At 50.2% G+C, this 17,954-nt stretch overlaps 1 long non-coding RNA gene across 1 annotated transcript; it reads left to right on the top strand.

The window, feature by feature from the left end:
- The first annotated feature begins 774 nt into the window (after nt 1–774).
- On the top strand, nt 775–15,087 carry LOC139360164 (uncharacterized). Its single transcript, XR_011617349.1, has 3 exons — nt 775–1,006; nt 9,538–12,924; nt 14,968–15,087. It is a non-coding gene; the product is annotated as an uncharacterized lncRNA (long non-coding RNA).
- Nucleotides 15,088–17,954: the final 2,867 nt, after the last annotated feature.

Genomic DNA, 17,954 nt, shown 5'->3' with positions numbered 1-17,954 from the left:
TTTACATAAAACTTAACCAGAACTAAGTTGGAGTTCCATAACCCCCATTGGGCTGGGATGGCACTCAGGCTGGCCTAAGATTGTGGTTATGGAACAGAAAGACACATTTTGCCCAGGAATGATCAGTGTGGAATCCCAAATTTGGGAAATAGATCCTTAGAGCGCCCAATCGTTTCATCCTTCTCTTGGAGGTAATCAAGAAGAGATAATCCCCTTTTGGAGAAAACCATGTCTAATCAACAGATGACCTAACCAACATGTGTGGAAAAGGAGGTAAAATCAGACAGTTGACCCATTTTAGTAGATTTGGTAATAAACGCCACAAAGTCAGAGTTCAAGCGGTCTCAAAACCCTAAAAGGTGACACAGATTAGTTTCAAGGGACACAAGGTGTCACTGGGTGTGCCAACCTCCCAGAGGGTGAGAACCATGGCAACTTTGGGCAGGCTGGGAAACGATCCCGGACTCTTGCAGTTCTGTGAGAAATCAAACTTACCGCAACTTTGGAAGTCAAGAAGCCAGCACGTTGGGGGATACGGGATCACAATTACTTGGTGAGACAAGCTGCCCTGGTAGCTTGCCCTCTCCCATCAGGTAGGTGAGGTTAAAGAACAGGCAGGCTCCCCCTCCGCATGGCAGAACTGCTGTGAAGGCATGGAGGAGCGAGGCTGAGGTTGGGGGCCTTCGCCTACCATTCCGTGAGCTGAAATTTTTTGTTACCAGCCAGTGATCACAGGGCTGCAGGACTACAATCCCAGCGTGCACAGGGATCAGGGACTGTGCGCATCACTGGAGGAAGGGGCGGAGCTGCGCGCGCTTCGCTGAGCTTGCTGGGAGATGTAATCTCATAGCCAACTCCCAGCCCTTCGGCCACAAGGCTGCAGGACTACAATCCCAGCTGTACCAGGCTCAGGGGCGGTTCGCAGCCTTAGAGGAAGGGGCCGGGCGGTGCGCGCCGCGCCTTGTATGCTGGGAATTATAGTCTCTTCATTGCTCTAGGCCCATGGGTAGGTAGCTTCAGAACTACAATCCCAGTATGCATCGGGGCGGTGCGTAGCCCTGGAGGGAGGGGCATAGCTGTGTGGATTTACCGGTGTGGAAAGCACTGCTGGCCGCCGATTTCACGCCGCCCCCTTGCCAGGGAGAGTGAATACAGCTAGGGACGTGAAAGGCAGGTCTGGGCTGGGCATTGAGGAGGGTATTAAGCTAGGAAATATACCTTACCTTTGTCTAAATCGGGCGGATCGTCCTCCCGTCATTGGCCCTGTGCAGCTTGGATTCCTCTCACCCGCACCCAGGGGTCTTCCCAGAGCATGGCGTCGTCTCCAGCCCAGGGAGCTGCCTTCTTTCCCAAACTGCTTTGGAAACTGTCCTGATGTCTAAGACAATGTACGTTGTGCCGCAGCCCTGTACCTTCTCTAGCTAGAGTGCGAGCTCAGCTGCTTTTGAGAAAAATCTACCACCTGGCCCACCTGTGCACAACTTCAGAGCTTTGTCGGGGGTGACAAGGGCCGTGGCTTCGGGGAAATATCCCGCACACTGGCGCCTTTTTCGCGAATGTGAAAGTTGAGACATCAAGAAGCTTAATTATTGGGTTGCCCAGGATCTGCCAAGAGCAAAGGAGAAAACCCCATTTCCCAGGCATGTGTCTTGTGAGCCATTTTTTGTCAACCCTCTCAAGTGGACAAGCTCCAAAACACACAACATGAAACTGATGATGATTTAGGCAATTTACGTTTGAAATCATTGGCCTCATCTCAAATCAGTGTCTCAGAGACACAGGTCGGACCTGATCCCTCAGGAACAGATAGCGTTTCAGCTTTGTGGGATTGACTTTTGAGATGTGGAGCACTGGGGGGTCATTTGAAAGCCATCAGGTTTCACATCTCTGCTTTGGATGGAAAGCCCATCACCCACAGCTGTCAGGGATGTTCCTTAACTCACTGGGACTCATCTGTTGAATTTTTCTATCTAGATAATGGAAACATCTAGGAGCACTTCTGCTTCCATGTAACCTCTTAATAATTGATGTTCCTAAAATTCTATGTTCTCAGGGACAGTTCCTTTGGTTCCCAGATGGTACCAGCTTTCATGTTGTTATATCTAATATGTAAAAACCTGGATGTTAATCTCCAAGACATTGTTCGCGTCACACATTCCAGTATGTTTCATTTGTGATGTCTTTTTTTTTTTTTTTTTTTTTTTTTGAGACGGAGTCTCGCTCTGTCGCCCAGGCTGGAGTGCAGTGGCCAGATCTCAGCTCACTGCAAGCTCCGCCTCCCGGGTTCCCGCCATTCTCCTGCCTCAGCCTCCCGAGTAGCTGGGACCACAGGCGCCGCCACCTCGCCCGGCTAATTTTTTTTGTGTTTTTAGTAGAGACGGGGTTTCGCCGTGTTAGCCAGGATGGTCTCGATCTCCTGACCTTGTGATCCGCCCGTCTCGGCCTCCCAAAGTGCTGGGATTACAGGCTTGAGCCACCGCGCCGGGCCCATTTGTGATGTCTGAATGTAGGTTTTCAAAGAACTGAAAACCTGGCCATAAAAATTGGACCCTATTACTGTACTTAGTGAATAATTTACCCCTTAGGGTTAATTACACCTGAGTTCATCAGCACCTGTGTAAAGAAAGAAAAAAAATTATGGCATCTGCCAGGCATGGTGGCTCACGCCTGTAATCCCAGCACTTTGGGAGACCGAGACGGGTGGATCACCTGAAGTCAGGAGTTTGAGACTAGGAGTTTGAGACCAGGCCAACATGGCGAAACACCATCTCTACTAAAATACAAAAATTAGCCAGGCGTGGTGGCAGGCACTGTAATCCCACCTATTCTGGAGGCTGAGGCAGGAGAATCGCTTGAACCCAGGGGATGGAGGTTGCAGTCAGTCTAGATCAAGCCACTTCATTCCAGCGTGGGCAAAAGAGCGAAACTCCATCTCAAAAACCAACAAAACAAAACCATGTGGCACCTATGCACCTGGCAAGATGAGGAAGTATAGGGAGACCACAGCACATTTCTAGGGCTCTTCTTTTGTTTTAAATAGTGCCTGTGGGGAAAGTCCATGTGATCCAGTGCACACATCCCTTCCCTATCCCTCTGTTTTCATCCTACTCCTTTCTGTGCCCTCTTTAGGTGAGGGTGTCTGATCACCCTCGCCCACAAGTGTTGCTTGGGGATGTTGTAATGTAACCATATCCATCCTCTCAAAACGAGGATTAATAGAGAAGAGAGTCTTGGGACTTGTGTTCAGATGCACTGCTGTTTGGCGTGTGGCTGCTCTCATCAGTCCACAGCAGCTGTCTGAAAAGATTGGTCCTGATGTAGCCATAGCTGGTGTTCACAGGGCTGGGTGCTTCTTGTGGTTTGGTGTCTTTTGCTTAGATTTTGTGGCTCTGACCCTCTTCTGCTTATCCATTCCTGGTAGTATCTGTGGGGTTGCCTGGTTTGTTCCAGTTGTTTCCTGAAAGCTTGTTGTGTAACTATTTCCCAAGGTCTTTGGGATTCTACGCTCACTAGACCAGTCACTGTCCACTGGCCCTGTCCTTATCTTGCTGGAGCCCCCATGTTCATCCTCTCCAGTGGAGCAAAGAATTCTAGTTACTTAGAAATCTTCTAATTCTGATGCTGCTGGGCCGTTTATGAAGCTGGGAATCTTGTCTTTGGGTTCATGGGTGTTATTCTTTTTGCATATTTCGATATCTGATGCTATTTTACTGATAATGTGAACCTGCAGCAACAGGCACATTTAAATACTAGTGAATTTTTTTTTTTTTTTTTTTTTTTGAGACAGTTGCGCCCTGTTGCCCAGACTGGAGTACAGTGGCGCAACCTTGGCTCACTGCAACCTCTGCTTCCTGGGTTCAAGCGATTCTCCTCCCTCAGCCTCCCAAGTAGCTAGGATTACAAGCACCCACCACCACACCCGACAAATTTTTATAGTTTTAATAAAGACAGGGTTTTGCCATGTTGAGCAGACTGGTCTAGAACTCCTGACCTCAAATGATTCATCTGCTTTGGCTTCTCAAAGTGCTGGGATTACAGGCATTGAGCCACCGCACCTGAACTTGTATTGCCTTTCTCTGATTCTGTTGGAGGGTAGTACTAGGTTCCTAAAATATATTGGGAAATGTTCCTTCCTCTTCTACTTTCTGAACAATATTGAGTAGAAATGGTGTTAATTCTTTTTTAAACACTGGACTGAGAAAACCATTCAGGCTTGAATTTATTTATTTTTTTTAGTTTTAAAATTATGATTTCAGGCTGGGTGCAGTGGCTCATGCCTGTAATCCCAGCACTTTGGGAGGCTGAGGTGGGTGGATCACCTGAGGTCAGGAGTTCGAGACTAGCCTGACCAACATGATGAAACCCAGTCTCTACTAAACAAATACAAAAATTAGCCGGCGTGGTGGCACATGACTGTAATCCCAGGTACCCGGAAGGCTTGAACCCAGGAAGTGGAGGTTGCGGTGAGCCGAAGTCGCGCCACTGTACTCCAGCCTGGGTTACAGAGTGAGACTCCATTTAAAAAAAAAAAAAAAAAGGCCGGGCGCGGTGACTCAAGCCTGTAATCCCAGCACTTTGGGAGGCCGAGACGGGCGGATCACGAGGTCAGGAGATCCAGACCATCCTGGCTAACACGGTGAAACCCCGTCTCTACTAAAAAATACAAAAAAAAAAAAAAAAAAACTAGCCGGGCAAGGTGGCGGGTGCCTGTAGTCCCAGCTACTCGGGAGGCTGAGGCAGGAGAATGGCATGAACCCGAGAGGAGGAGCTTGCAGTGAGCTGAGATCTGGCCACTGCACTCCAGCCTGGGTGACAGAGTAAGACTCCATCTCAAAAAAAAAAAAAAAAAAAAAAAAATTGAGAAGCCATAAATCCTTGGTTTTGTTTTTTGTTTCATACTTCAGGTTTGACTTTGTTTGTTTGACTTGAACTTTTACAGATCAAGTAAGAACTTAGTAGTCTTCCTATCTATTCTAATTCTTTTTTTTTTTTTTTTTGGCAGGGGGCGGGGGACGGAGTTTCGCTCTTGTTGCCCAGGCTGGAGTGCAATGGTGTGATCTCGGCTCAGCGCAATCTTAGCTCACTGCAACCTCCGCCTCCCGGGTTCAAGCAATTCTCCTGCTTAACAGCTGGGATTACAGGCATGTGCCGCTACGCCCAGCTAATTTTGTATTTTTAGTAGAGATGGGGTTTCTCCATGTTGGTCATACTGGTCTCAAACTCCCGACCTCAGGTGATCCACCCACCTCAGCCTCCCAAAGTGCTGGGATTACAGGCATGAGTCACTGTGCCATCTATTCTAATTCTAGGAAGCCCATGAGTCAAACTGTTCTTATTGCTTGCTTTGACTTTGCAGTCTATTAAATAACCATTCCCACCATTTTTTTCACAGCTGCATTTGAGTGCTGCCACTTAAATCCTGCAGTCCCAAGACCCAGTTATAACCAATGCATTTAGATTTTTCATTTTGGTGGCAACAATCTTCATTGTAAGTTCTGTCTTACAGAGAAGTGTGTTGATCAAGCTCTTCAGAGATACTGGGACTCCTCTCACAAATATATGTCTCACAGTTATAATGAATGGTATCTCCTGGATCCTCCTCAGTTGAGTATGTTTTAAATGAAAAAGACACTTTATCATTCAAATCTTTCAAAGCTTTTGAATCACTTTATAGCAAACCAATGAAGATCCAGCATTTCTTTCTTTCTTTCTTTTCTTTTCGTTTCTTTTCTTTTCTTTTTTTTTGAGGTGGAGTTTTGCTCTTGTTGCCCAGGCTGGAGTGCAATGGTGCAATCTCAGCTCACTGCAACCTCCGCCTCCCGGGTTCAAGAGGTTCTCCTGCCTCAGCCTCCTGTGTAGCTGGGAATTACAGGCATGCGCCACTATGCCCAGCTAATTTTCTATTTTTAGTAGAGAAAGAGTTTCTCCATGTTGGCCAGGCTGGTCTAGAACTCCCAACCTCAGGTGATCCTCCTACCTCAGCCTCCCAAAGTGCTGGGATTACAGGCGTGAGCCACCACGCCTGGCCCTCATTTTAACTTTTTAATATCCAATGTTTTCCGAATGAATACACCCACTTTAAAAGTAGGCATCCTGCAAGCCTGGGAATTTAACTTTTGTTGTAATTCATCCAGTTACATCCAGTTATAGTTTGTTGTAATTCATCCAGATGCTGTGATTATTTTCAGCATTTGAGCCCTGAAACTGTAGGAGATAAGGGTCTTCTTCAGGGCTCCATATAAATTTTTAGGATATTAATGCAGTACTTGTATTAAAAACTTTGAATCCTTGACTTAATCCTTTTCTAGCTAATTTCGTATTTTTAATAGAGACGGAGTTTCTCCATGTTGGTCAGGCCGGTCTCAAACTCCTGACCTCAGGTGATCCACGTGCTTCGGCCTCCCAAAGTGCTGGGATTACAGGCGTGAGCCACCCGGCCTAAGATCCAGCATTTCTAACTCAGTTACTACTGACCACATTTTGGCTTATGTTTTGGTCAATGAAGCAAACTAGGAGAACTTTTTTTGATTCCTTAAGCTGCAACATTAAATGTAGAATCTGCTTGGAAGGCCCACATTGATAAATCTTACCTGATTCAACTTTGTGTTCCAGCATTGGCCTATACTTTTTTTATTTTTTTTGGATGAAATTTCTCTCGTTGCCCAGGCTGGAGTGCAGTAGTGAGATATCAGCTCACCACAACCTCCACCTCCCGGGTTCAAGCCATTCTCCTGCCTCATCCTCCCGAGTAGCTGAGATTACAGGCATGCACCACCACGCCCAGCTAATTTTGTATTTTTAATAGAGAAGGGGTTTCTCCACGTTGGCCAGGCTGGTCTCAAACTCCCGACCTCAGGTGATCCACCCACCTCGGCCTCCCAAAATGCTGGGATTACAGGCGTGAGCCACCGCGCCAGGTCCTCATTCTAATTTTTTTTTTTTTTTTTTTTTTTTTTTTTTTGAGACGGAGTCTCGCTCTGTCGCCCAGCCCAGGCTGGAGTGCAGTGGGGCGATCTCGGCTCACTGCAAGCTCCGCCTCCCGGGTTCACGCCATTCTCCTGCCTCAGCCTCCCGAGTAGCTGGGACTACAGGCGCCCACAACCGCGCCCGGCTAATTTTTTATATTTTTGGTAGAGACGGGGTTTCACCGTGGTCTCGATCTCCTGACCTTGTGATCCGCCCGCCTCGGCCTCCCAAAGTGCTGGGATTACAGGCGTGAGCCACCGCGCCCGGCCCTAATTTTTTAATATCCAATGTTTTCCGAATGAATACACCCACTTTAATAGTAGGCAACCTGCCAGCCTGGGAATTTAATTTTTGTTGTAATTCATCCAGTTACGGGGTGAGATGCTGTGATTTATTTTCGGCATTTTGAGCCCGGAAGCTGCGGGAGATAAGGATCTTCTTCAGGGCTCCATATAAATTTTTAGGATATTAATGCAGTACTTGTATTAAAAACTTTGAATCCCTGACTTAATCCTTTTCTTTACCCAGTTTATCCAGCAACATCAGAAGCAAATATCAAATCTCATTATACTCATTAGTCTGACAAAAAGGTTTGGAAGTACTGTATACAAAATCACCCACATACTTGCACCTGTTAAGTGTTTGATTAGCAGTATCTAATGGTGATATCTTGTGTATTTCTACTACCAGATTACGTGAAAAACTATTCATGTACATTTTACTATTAAAAATAAAATCGAGGCTGGGCACGGTGGCTCACACCTGTAATTCCAGCACTTTGGGAGGCTCAGGCGGGCAGATCAACTGAGGTCGGGAGTTCGAGACCAACCTGACCAACATGGTGAAACCCTGTCTCTACTAAAAAGACAAAAATTAGCCAGGTGTGGTGGCACACGCCTGTAGTCCCAACTACTCAGGAGGCTAAAGCAGGATAATTGCTTGAACCCAGGAGGCAGAGGTTACAGTGAGCTGTGATGGCACCACTGCACTGCAGCCTGGGTAACAGCAAGACCGTGTCTCAAAAAAAAATTATTTAGTTTATTTATTTGATTAAAAGATTAACATAGAAAAAATATGTAATCACTTTAGTATATCCTTAAATAAAATATGTAATGATTAAGAATACCAAATAGGATAACAGAAACTTCTGGCTGGGCATGGTGGCACATGACTACAGTTCCAGCTACTCAGGAGGCGGAGGTGAGAGAATCGCTTGAGCCCAGGAGTTTGAGGCTGCAGTGAGCTATGATTTCACCTGTGATTAGCCACTGCACTCCAGCCTGAGAAACATCAGACATCATGTTTCAAAAGGAAGGAAGGATGGATGGAAGGGAGGGAGGGAGGGAGGGAGGGAGGGAGGGAGGAAGGAAGGAAGGAAGGAAGGAAGGAAGGAAGGAAGGAAGGAAGGAAGGAAGGAAGGAAGGAAGGAAATAAAATTCATATTAAGCAAAGATATTTGTGCAAACATCATAATCAACAGCAAACATCAGAAGCGTTTCAATGAAGAAAAGTCTAAGACAAGGGCCAGCCAGGCCTCTCCCATTTATCACTCTGGGGGATGCCTGAGCCTGGACCAGAAGAGAGAAGAGGAGGAAACAGGAAAGAATGTAAGTCAAAGAATTTGAACTGCAGTTATCTACAGAGGCCATGAGTGCAAATAGAAAAGCAGGGGAATCGATTTCAAATTTCAGAACAAAAACTGTTTAACAATATTCAGGAAATTGAACAAATACACGTTGTACATACGATAAATCTTGAATCTTTCGTACTAATAATAAACACATAGTAACAATAACAAAGAGAGAATCAGCCTCTGTCCACATTAGCAAACTGCCATGAAATCGATTAGAAGACATTCCTAGGCCTGTGTAAAACCATAAAACTTTACTGAAAACCACAAAAAGACACCTTGAGGCTGGGCGCGGAGGCTTACACATGTAATCCCAACACTTTGGGAGGCCAAGGTGGGTGGATCATGAGGTCAAGAGATCCAGACCATCCTGGCCAACATGGTGAAACCCCGTCTCTAGTAAAAATACAAAAATTAGCTTGGCATGGTGGTGCACGCCTGTAGTCGCAACTACTCAGGAGACTGAGGCAGGAGAATCGCTTGAACCTGGGAGGCAGAGGTTGCAGTGAGCCATGATCGCGCACACTCCAGCCTGGGCAACAGAGTGACACTCCATCTCAAAAAAAAAAAAAAAAGACACATCGAAGACTAACAAACCAAATCCTTACATTGGAAGAAGTAGTGAAATAATAAAGATATTAAAGATCCAGACTCAGTGCATTTCAAACTTTTTGAAATAGCTATTCTAGCAAATGTGAGGTGACATCTCATTCTGGTTTTAATTTGCATTTCCCTGATGATTATTGAACTTGGGCTTTTGTTCATGTACTTGTTGCTCATATGCATGCCTTCTTTGAGAAATGTCCTTTGCTCATAATCAAGTCCTTTGCTAATATTTAATAGTATTTGTTTTTTTGCTGTTGGATTGTTTGAGTTTTTATACATTTGTGATATTAATGCATTATCAGATGTATAGTATACAAATGTTTTCTGTCATGCAGATGCTTCTTCTTAGAGACAAGGCCTCACTCCATTGCCCCTAGGCCGGGCCTGTTGAGTGACAGCAGCCCTGGTGCCCGAGCCTGCTAGGCCAACGTGTCACCCAGAGGCTTCAAGGCTCTCCTCACCATGGTACCCACCTCCTCAAAGCTGCCTCCTGAAGCCCTCTAGCTGCTGCTGCAGCAGCAACAGGTACCACCACCAGGGGCCTTCCAGCTGCCAGTTCAGGCTTTCCAGAGCCAGGGGTTGGGGAACCTGCAGTCATCACCTCAGCAACTCTGGTGGTAGCCAGGCCAGCTAGGGCAGTGATGATGACTGTAATTAAGAGTGGGATGACAGCTCCACACTGGTGGATGAGTCGAGAACACCAGGCAGAGGCATGTACCTGGTCTTTGATGGTTCACTGGACCTGCACTACCATTGCAGTGCAGAGTGCAAGAGTTGAAGCTGGGAAACCTTCACCTAGATTTAGGAAGATTCATGGAAAAGTCTGGATGTCCATGCAGAAGCCTGCTGCACGAGTGGAGCCCTCATGAAGGGCTCTTCTAGGGCAGTGTGGAGGGGAAATGTGGGGTTGGAGCCCCTACACAGAGTCCCACTGGAGCACTGCCTAGTGGAGCTATGAGAAGAGAACCACTGTCCTCCTGACATCAAAATGGTAGATCCACTGGCAGCTTGCACCCTCAGCCTGAAAAAGCTACAAGTACTCAAGGGCAGTCCTTGAGAGCATCTACAGGTGCTGAATCCTGGAAAGCCACAAGTGTGGTGCTGCCCAAGGCTTTGGGAGCCCACCCCTTGTACCAGCATACCCTTGATGTGGGATATGAAATCAAAGGAAGTTATTTTGGAGCTTTAAAATTGAATGACTATTCTGCTGGGTTTTGGACTTGTGTATGCTTGTAACTCCTTTCTTTTGGCCAATTTCTTCCTTTTAGAATGGGAATGTTGATCCAATGCCTATACTCCCATTTTATCTTGGAAGTAACAAATTTGTTTCTTATTTTACAGGGTCATAGGCAGAAGGGACTGGCCTTGTCTCAGATAAGACTTTGGACTATAGACTTGAGTTAATGCTGGAATGAGTTAAATCTTTGCAGGAATGTTGGGAAGTCATGGTAGTATTTTCTTTTTTGGAGACAGAGTCTCCCTCTGTCACCAGGCTGGAGTGCAGTGGCGTGATCGCAGCTCACTGCAATCTCCACCTCCCGGGTTCCCCTGCCTCAGCCTCCCCAGTAGCTGGGACTACAGGCCTCCATCACCATGCCTGGCTAATTTTTTGGATTTTTAGTAGAGACGAGGTTTCACCATGTTGGCCAGGATGGTCTCGATCTCCTGACCTTGTGATCCACCTGCCTCGGCCACCCAAAGTGCTGGGATTACAGGCATGAACCACCGTATCCAGCCAGTAGTATTTTGAAATATGAGAAGGACATGAGATTTGGGAGAGGCCAGAGGTGGAACAATATGGTTTGAATCTGTCCCTGCCCAAATCTCATGTTGAATTGGAATCCCCAATGTTGGAGGTAGGGCCTGGTGGAAAGTGATTGGATCGTGGGGGTGGTTTCTCATTAATGGTTTAGCACCATCCCCTTAGTGCTGTTCTTGTGATAGAGTTTGCATGACATCTGGTTGTTTAAAAGTGTGTAGCACTTCCTCCCCACACTTCCTCCTGCTCCAGCCATGTAAGACGTGCCTGCTACCCTTTTGCCTTCCACCATGATTGAAAGTTTCCTAAGGCCTCTCCAGAAGCCGAATAGATGCCAGCATCATGCTTCCTGTACAGCCTTTAGAACTGTGAGTCAATTAAACCTCTTTTCTTTATAAATTTCCCAGTCTCAGGTTTTTTTTATGGCGATGCAAGAACACACTAATATAGGTGAGTTATTGGGGCCACATCAGTGGAACCTATTCAGTGGAGTCATGTGGGACCTGGTCATGTGGGACCTGGTCAGCAGGGCCTGGTGAATAGGTCCTTGTGAGTGGGGGTCGGGTTGGTGCTGACCTGGTCAGCAGCAGCCTAGTCAATAGTACCTGGTCAGTGGGGGCATGGTCAATGGGGACACAATCATTGGAGACCTAGTCAGAGGAAGCCTGGTGAGCAGGCACCTGGTCAGTGAGGACCTGGTCTGAGGGAGCCTGGTCAGAGGGTACTGGTCAGAGGGCCTGGTCACTTGGGACTACATCAGTGTGTCCTGGTCAGCATGAGCCTGGTCAGCTGAAATCTGGTCAGTGGGGGCCTGGTGAGTGTGACCTGGTTATTGGAGTCCTGGTCAGTGGAAGCCTGGTCATTGAGCCCTAGTTAGTGGATATCTGGCAGTGGGGGCCCAGTCAGTGGGGGTCTGTTCAGTAGGAACCTGGTCAGTGGGGACTTGACTATTGGGGTCCTGGGTAGTGGGGCCTAGCCAGGTAAGGTCTGGTAATTAAGGACCTGGTCAGTGGGAACCTCATCAGTGGAGAGACCTGGTCAGTGGGGAGCTTGGCAGTGGGGTCTGGAACTGGGGGGCCTATCAGTGGGGCCTGGCTAGTGGGGCCTACTCAGTGGAGGTCTGGTCAGTGGGGTCCTGGTAAGTTGAGGCTTCATCAGTTGGGGCCTGGTCAATGGGGACCTGGTGAGTGAGGGACATGTCAGTGGGGCCTAGTCAGTGAAACGTGGCCACTGGGGGCATAATCAACTGTGGTCTTGTCAGTGGGGGCCTGGTCTTTGGAGTCTTCATTAGTGGGGCCTGGTCAGTAAAGGTCTGTTCAGTAAGGACCTGGTCAGTCAGAACCTCGTCATTTGAGGCCCAGTCAGTGGAGACCTTGACAGAGGGGGCCTTGTCAGTTGGGCCCACTCAGTGGAGGCCTGGCAGTGGAAGCCTCATCCGTGGGTCCTGGACAGTGAGGCCTGGTCACTGACGGTCTGATTGGGGGTTTTGTCAGTATGGCCCAATCAGCGGCAGCCTAGGAGTGGAGGCCTCATCAGGGGGTCCTAGCTAGTGGGGTCTAGTCAGTGGTGGTCTCGGGTCCTGGTAAGTTGAGGCCTCATCAACTGAGGCCTGGTCAGTGGGGCCTGATCGTTGGGGTCCTGGCTAGTGGGGCCTGGTTGGTAAAGTTCTGGGTCATTGGGTTCCTGGTTAATGGGGCCTAATCCGTAAAGGTCTGGTTATTAAAGACCTGGCCAGTCAGAACCTCATCAGTTAAGGACCTGGTCAGTTGGGACCTCATCAGTTAAGGACTTGGGCAGGTGGAACCTTGTCAGTTAAGGACATGGTCAGTTAGGACCTCATCAGTGAAGGAAGTGGTCAGTTGGAATCTCGTCAGTTGGGCCCCAGTCATCCTGGCAGTGGAAGCCTCATCCGTGGGTTCTGGATAGTGAGGCCTGGTCACTGGAGGCCTGGCCGTGGAACCTGGTCAGTGAGGGTCTGGTCACTGGGGTCATGGGGAGTGGGGCCTGGTCAGTAAAGGCCTGGTCATTAAGGACCTGGTCAATCAGAACCTTATCAGATGGGGCCCAGTCAGTGGAGTCCTGGTCAGTGAGGCCTGGCTAATGGGCCTTGTAAGTTGGGTCCCAGTCAGTGGGGACCTGGTCAGCTGGAGGCTTGTCAGTGGGACCAGGTTGGTGGGGCCTAGTCAGTGAAACCTGGACACTGGGGACATAATCAACTGGGATCTTGTCAGTGGGCACCTGTTTAGTGGGGTCCTGATTAGTGGGGGCTGGTCAGTAAAGGTCTGGTCACTAAGGACCTGGTCAGTTGGAACCTCATCAGTTAGGGACCTGGTCATTGAGGGCCTCGTCAGTTGGGCCCAGTCAGTGGGGGCCTGGCAGTGGAAGCCTCATGAGTGTGTCCTGGATAGTGAGGCCTGGTCACTTGAGGTCTGACAGTGAGACCTAGTCAGTGAGAGTCTGGTCACTGGATACTGAGCTGTGGGGCCTGTTCAGTAAAGTCAGGTCAGTAAAAACATGGTCAGTTGGAACCTTGTCAGTTGGGCCCAGTCAGTGGAGGTCTCTCTGGTCAGTGGGTTCCTGGTAAGTTGGGGCCTCATCTCTTGAGGCCTGGTCAGTGTGGACCTGGTCAGTGGAAGCCTAGGCAGTGGGGGCCTTGTCAGTTGGGACAGTCAGTGGGGGTCTGGTAACTTGGGACCTGATTAGTGGGGGCCTGGTCACTGGGGTCCTGGGTAGTGGGGCCTAGTCAATAAATGACCTAGTCTGGTCATTAAGGACCTGGTCAGTCAGAATCTCATCAGTTGAAGCCCAGTGAGTGAGGGCCTTGTCTGTGGGTCTTGGTTATTGGGGCCTAGTCTGTAGAGGTCTGGTTAGTGGGGTCCTGGTAACTCAGGGTCATCTATGGGGACCTGGTGGGTGGGGACTTGACCAGTGGGACCTGGTGGTCAACGAGGGTTTTGTCCCTTAAACCTAATAACCAGGGCCTGGTCCGCTGTGACGTAGTCATTGTGGCTTAGTCAACGGGGGCCTGACAGTGGGGGCCTGTTCCATGGGGACCTTGTCAGCAGTACCTGCTCAGTGGTGGACCTGGTCATTGGGGCCTAGTACTTTTGGGCCTGGTCAGTGGAAACATGATCAGTGGGGACCTTGGTCATGGATGATCTGGTTAGGATTGACCTAGTCAGCAAACACCTTTCAGCAGGTTCTTATCAGGAGAAACCTGGTCAGAGAGGGCCTGGCCAGTGGGGCCTAGTTCTTAGAGTCTGGCAGTGGGACATAGTCGGTGAAAACCTGGCCGGAATATCTGGTCAGTGGGACTTGGATGTGAGGGCCTAGTCAGTGCGGGGGATAGACATTGGGGGCCTGTTCAAGTGTGGGCCTGTTCAGTCAGGAGGGACGTGACCCAAGGGGGCATGATCACTAGAAGCCTGGGTAGTGGAGGCATGACCAGCAAAGACATTATCAGTGAAAGTCTCATTCATGAGGCCTAGTTAGTGGAGTCCAGGCAGTGAGGGCCTTTTCACGAAGACCTAGTCAGTGGGGCCTTGTGCCCGGTCAGTGTGAACCTAGTTTCCAGGAGCTTGGTTAGTAAGTTAACTAGTCAGCGGGGACCTGGTCAGTGCAGCTCTGGCCACTGGCTGACTGATCACTGGACCCAATCAATGGGGGCCTGGCTTGGCTAGGGGGAGGAGCAGCTGCCAGTGGGGCCTGGTCAGTAACAACCTGGTCAGCCGGGGCCTAGTCAGGGGGAGTCCAGTCAGTAAGGCCTGGTGAGTGGGGCTTCATCAGGGGGGACTCTTCAGTGGGGTCCTGGTTTTCAGGGCCCATTCAGTGAAGGCCAGGTCATGGCAGAGGCCCCAGTCCATGGGGCCCTGGTCAGCAGGGGCCTGGTCAGTTGGACACAGCCATCCCAGGACTGGTCCTCAGGGGCTACTCTGACTTCACAGGATCCCCTGACCATGCCAGTCCCCCAGCCTATAGCCAATGGTGTCCTTTATATCTCTCCCAGCACAGGCCCAGGACGTGGGGATGCCCGATGCTGGGAGGAGGCACACACAGCAGGAAGGAGAGAAGGAAGGAACTTCCATAGCATGGACGCCTACGAAGATACAACACGTGGTTCCATCGCCATGTTCTCTGTTTATTTCCCACATAATTCTCTATTCTAAACTGGCCTCAGTTGAGCACAAAACCATCCTTGTACTACCACAGATAGTTGGCCATGGCTCTTTGATAGAAGTTTTTATTCTGCTGTAGAAATTATCCTTGAACTGGAAAAAGTCCCCAACCCAACATCCAGTCACTCAACACTCTCATCTTTAAAAAGAGCTGCTTCCAAATTCTAGATCGATTTTTGGAAAAAAAAAATATTTTCTTCTGGTAAAAAGTGCTGCATCTGTGATCTCAAATCTCTCCCTCTAATTGGATGGAGATGGTGAATTTCAGCCAAAGTGGCCAAAGAACTCGTGTCCCACGCTCCTGAACACCATCAGCCCCCGCACCTCCATCGTTCCTCCTCCTACAAGTCTCCTGCTCCCCGTGACTTTGGTAAGAGCTCCTCTGTGAACATGGAGGACGTCTGGAAATTTGATGCGTTGCCACTTGGACGGCAGTAACAGGTCCGAGACAGAATCCAGGTCCTGCCTGGGCCAGTCTGGGAAGAGCTTGACGATGGCATCGTAGGCACCTCCGGTGAAGGTGACGGGCTGCTTCAGGCCCACCCAGAAGCCCTGCTGGGCCCACTCCAAAGCCTGGCTGAGGCTGCGGGAGGGCTGGCCCCCTGCTGATGTTCCTTCTCAAAGCCCCTCACCTGCTTGTCGTGAGCTCCATGCCCTGTGGCTGAGCAGCAGCACTGTCGTCCACCTTCTTGAGAAAGCATATGGAGCTGTCAATCATGCTCTCCACCTCCTGCAGGTCGAGGGCGGTGGTGGTGGAGTGCTCAGGGTCAGGAACGAGCTGGCACCCACCATGTCACCTTTCTCGCACCACCCACCTCCCATGACCAGGACACATATCCAGTGTTCATCTTCGATACCCACATCCACTTCTCCAAGTGATGCCCACCTTCTCGCTGATCTGCTCTGCTTGGATCGGAGGCAGTTTTCTTATTTTCTTTCCTCAAGAGGTGTCATGCCATACAGAAGGCCTTCCTCTTGCCTTGTTTCCAGGCCTTCTTTCGGTGCTGCTGGGGCACATCAGGAAGTGCTGGAGGACGTGGCACTGCCAGTACTGGGCAGCCAGCCGTGTGGCTCCTCCCACAGATCAGGCTCTTCCTGTGCTTGGAGATGAAGTCCTCCTGGAAGCAACCCGTGGCCCACTTCTCAGGTGGGTGGGGCACAGAGATGGCCGGGAATGTCACCAGACAAGCATCCAGTCAGTGCAAGTGCTTGTTGCGCCGTGCACTGGGACCTGCCTGTGCATGGTCACCAGCTTGCAAGAGAGGACGCTATTCATGCCCTTGAACTTGTTCTACTGAGTGGTGTCGCCGGTAGTGCACTGGAAGGAGTAGGGGTTCTCCTGCCACTTGAGGCCATAGAGCCACAGAGCCATGCACAACTTGTCCCCGTCCTTCACAGAGCCCAACACCTCACCAAGCACAAGGCCTCCCCGCCTGACTTGACAGGTGGGGAAGCGGTTGAGACTGCGCCTCATGGTGGCCAAGCTGTTACCACCACAGGAGCCCAGGGAGCCACTGAGCACCAGGTGTGAACTGCCACTAGGCTCATCCACCATCATGGAACTGCCATCCCACTTGTCCTGGGCATCATCACTGCCCTGACTGTCCTGGTTGCCACGAAAGAGCTACTGAGGCCATGGCTGCTGAGCACCCCTGCCGTCTGAAGCCTGCACCGGCTGCTGGAAGGTATTCAGTGGTGACACATGCTGCAGCTGTAGCACTGGCTAGAAAGTGTCAGGAAGGGGTCTCAAGGAGGTGGGCAGGATACCGGGCATGGTCTCAAAGCCTCCCAGCAGCATGTTGGCAGTGTGGCCGAGATGCTGGGGCCACCATCACCTGCCAGTCCCAGCTTGGAGTCATGGATCACCTGCACTGCACAGACGAGGCTGGGAAGAGGCCACAGTCACTGTAGCCATGGACGCCCTTGAGCAGCCCTTGATGTCCTGCTCCCGCACAGGCTCAGAACCTCATGTTCCTGCAGCAAGTTCTTGCTGGGGTTCTCTGACCTGAAATGGTACAACAACCGGGTGAGGTGTGCCATGTCCCCTGCATGGTCATGTGTGCTGCAACTAAAGGCCCGTGGCACCCCTGGTGCCCTCCCCTACCAACCAGGGCTGGAGTTGAGGCCGGGCCCCTCTGGACCTAGGACGTGTGCCCCAGGAGGGGACTCTGTCCAACAAGCCAAATCAGAGGCCACAAGGCATGCTCCTGGCTGGCCAGGGCTGGGAGGACACCATGTTCACCCCTCCCTCTGGTGGCCTGAAAGGGACCAGCTTCCCTGTTGAGAAGGACTTCATAAGGCCCAGGAGCCATCTGGGGTTGCAGAGCAACTGGCTGGGAGCTGCCCTGGTTCCTTCCACACCGTGCTAGTCATTGCCCACCAAGAGGGTTGCGATGCAAGTGCCCTCATGCAAGGGACTTACCTCTGGACCTGCCTCTCCGTTCTCACGGGGCCCAGCAGGGCCTGGTGTTGTAGCCAAGATGGGGTTGCAGGGCTGGGCCCCATTAATGGTCCTGGGGCTGGGTAGGGTAGATGTGGAAGGGACGGAGCACAGCATCCCTGTTCAAATTTTACAATGGGAACCACGGGCCTCTGACAGCCAAGTCTCTGGGCAGCTTCCGGAGGGAGTTCAGAAAATGCATGGGTCCATTCTGAACCCTCAGGATCCCCAGAGAGCAACCTGCTGCCCTGAGTTTTCTGGAAGCTCCTTCGTGCCCCTGGGCCTCAGTCTTGGAGACTGCCAGCCAGGCCGGGGTGGGAGAGGACCAGGGTTGCATTCCGGGGTAGGGGGCTGGCTGCATGGGCCTGTAGAGCTAAG

Source organism: Macaca nemestrina, chromosome 20, assembly GCF_043159975.1.
Source record: "Macaca nemestrina isolate mMacNem1 chromosome 20, mMacNem.hap1, whole genome shotgun sequence".
NCBI lineage: Eukaryota > Metazoa > Chordata > Mammalia > Primates > Cercopithecidae > Macaca > Macaca nemestrina.
The sequence above is the reverse complement of the archived record's forward strand: the minus strand, read 5'-3'. Positions and strand labels throughout refer to the sequence as shown.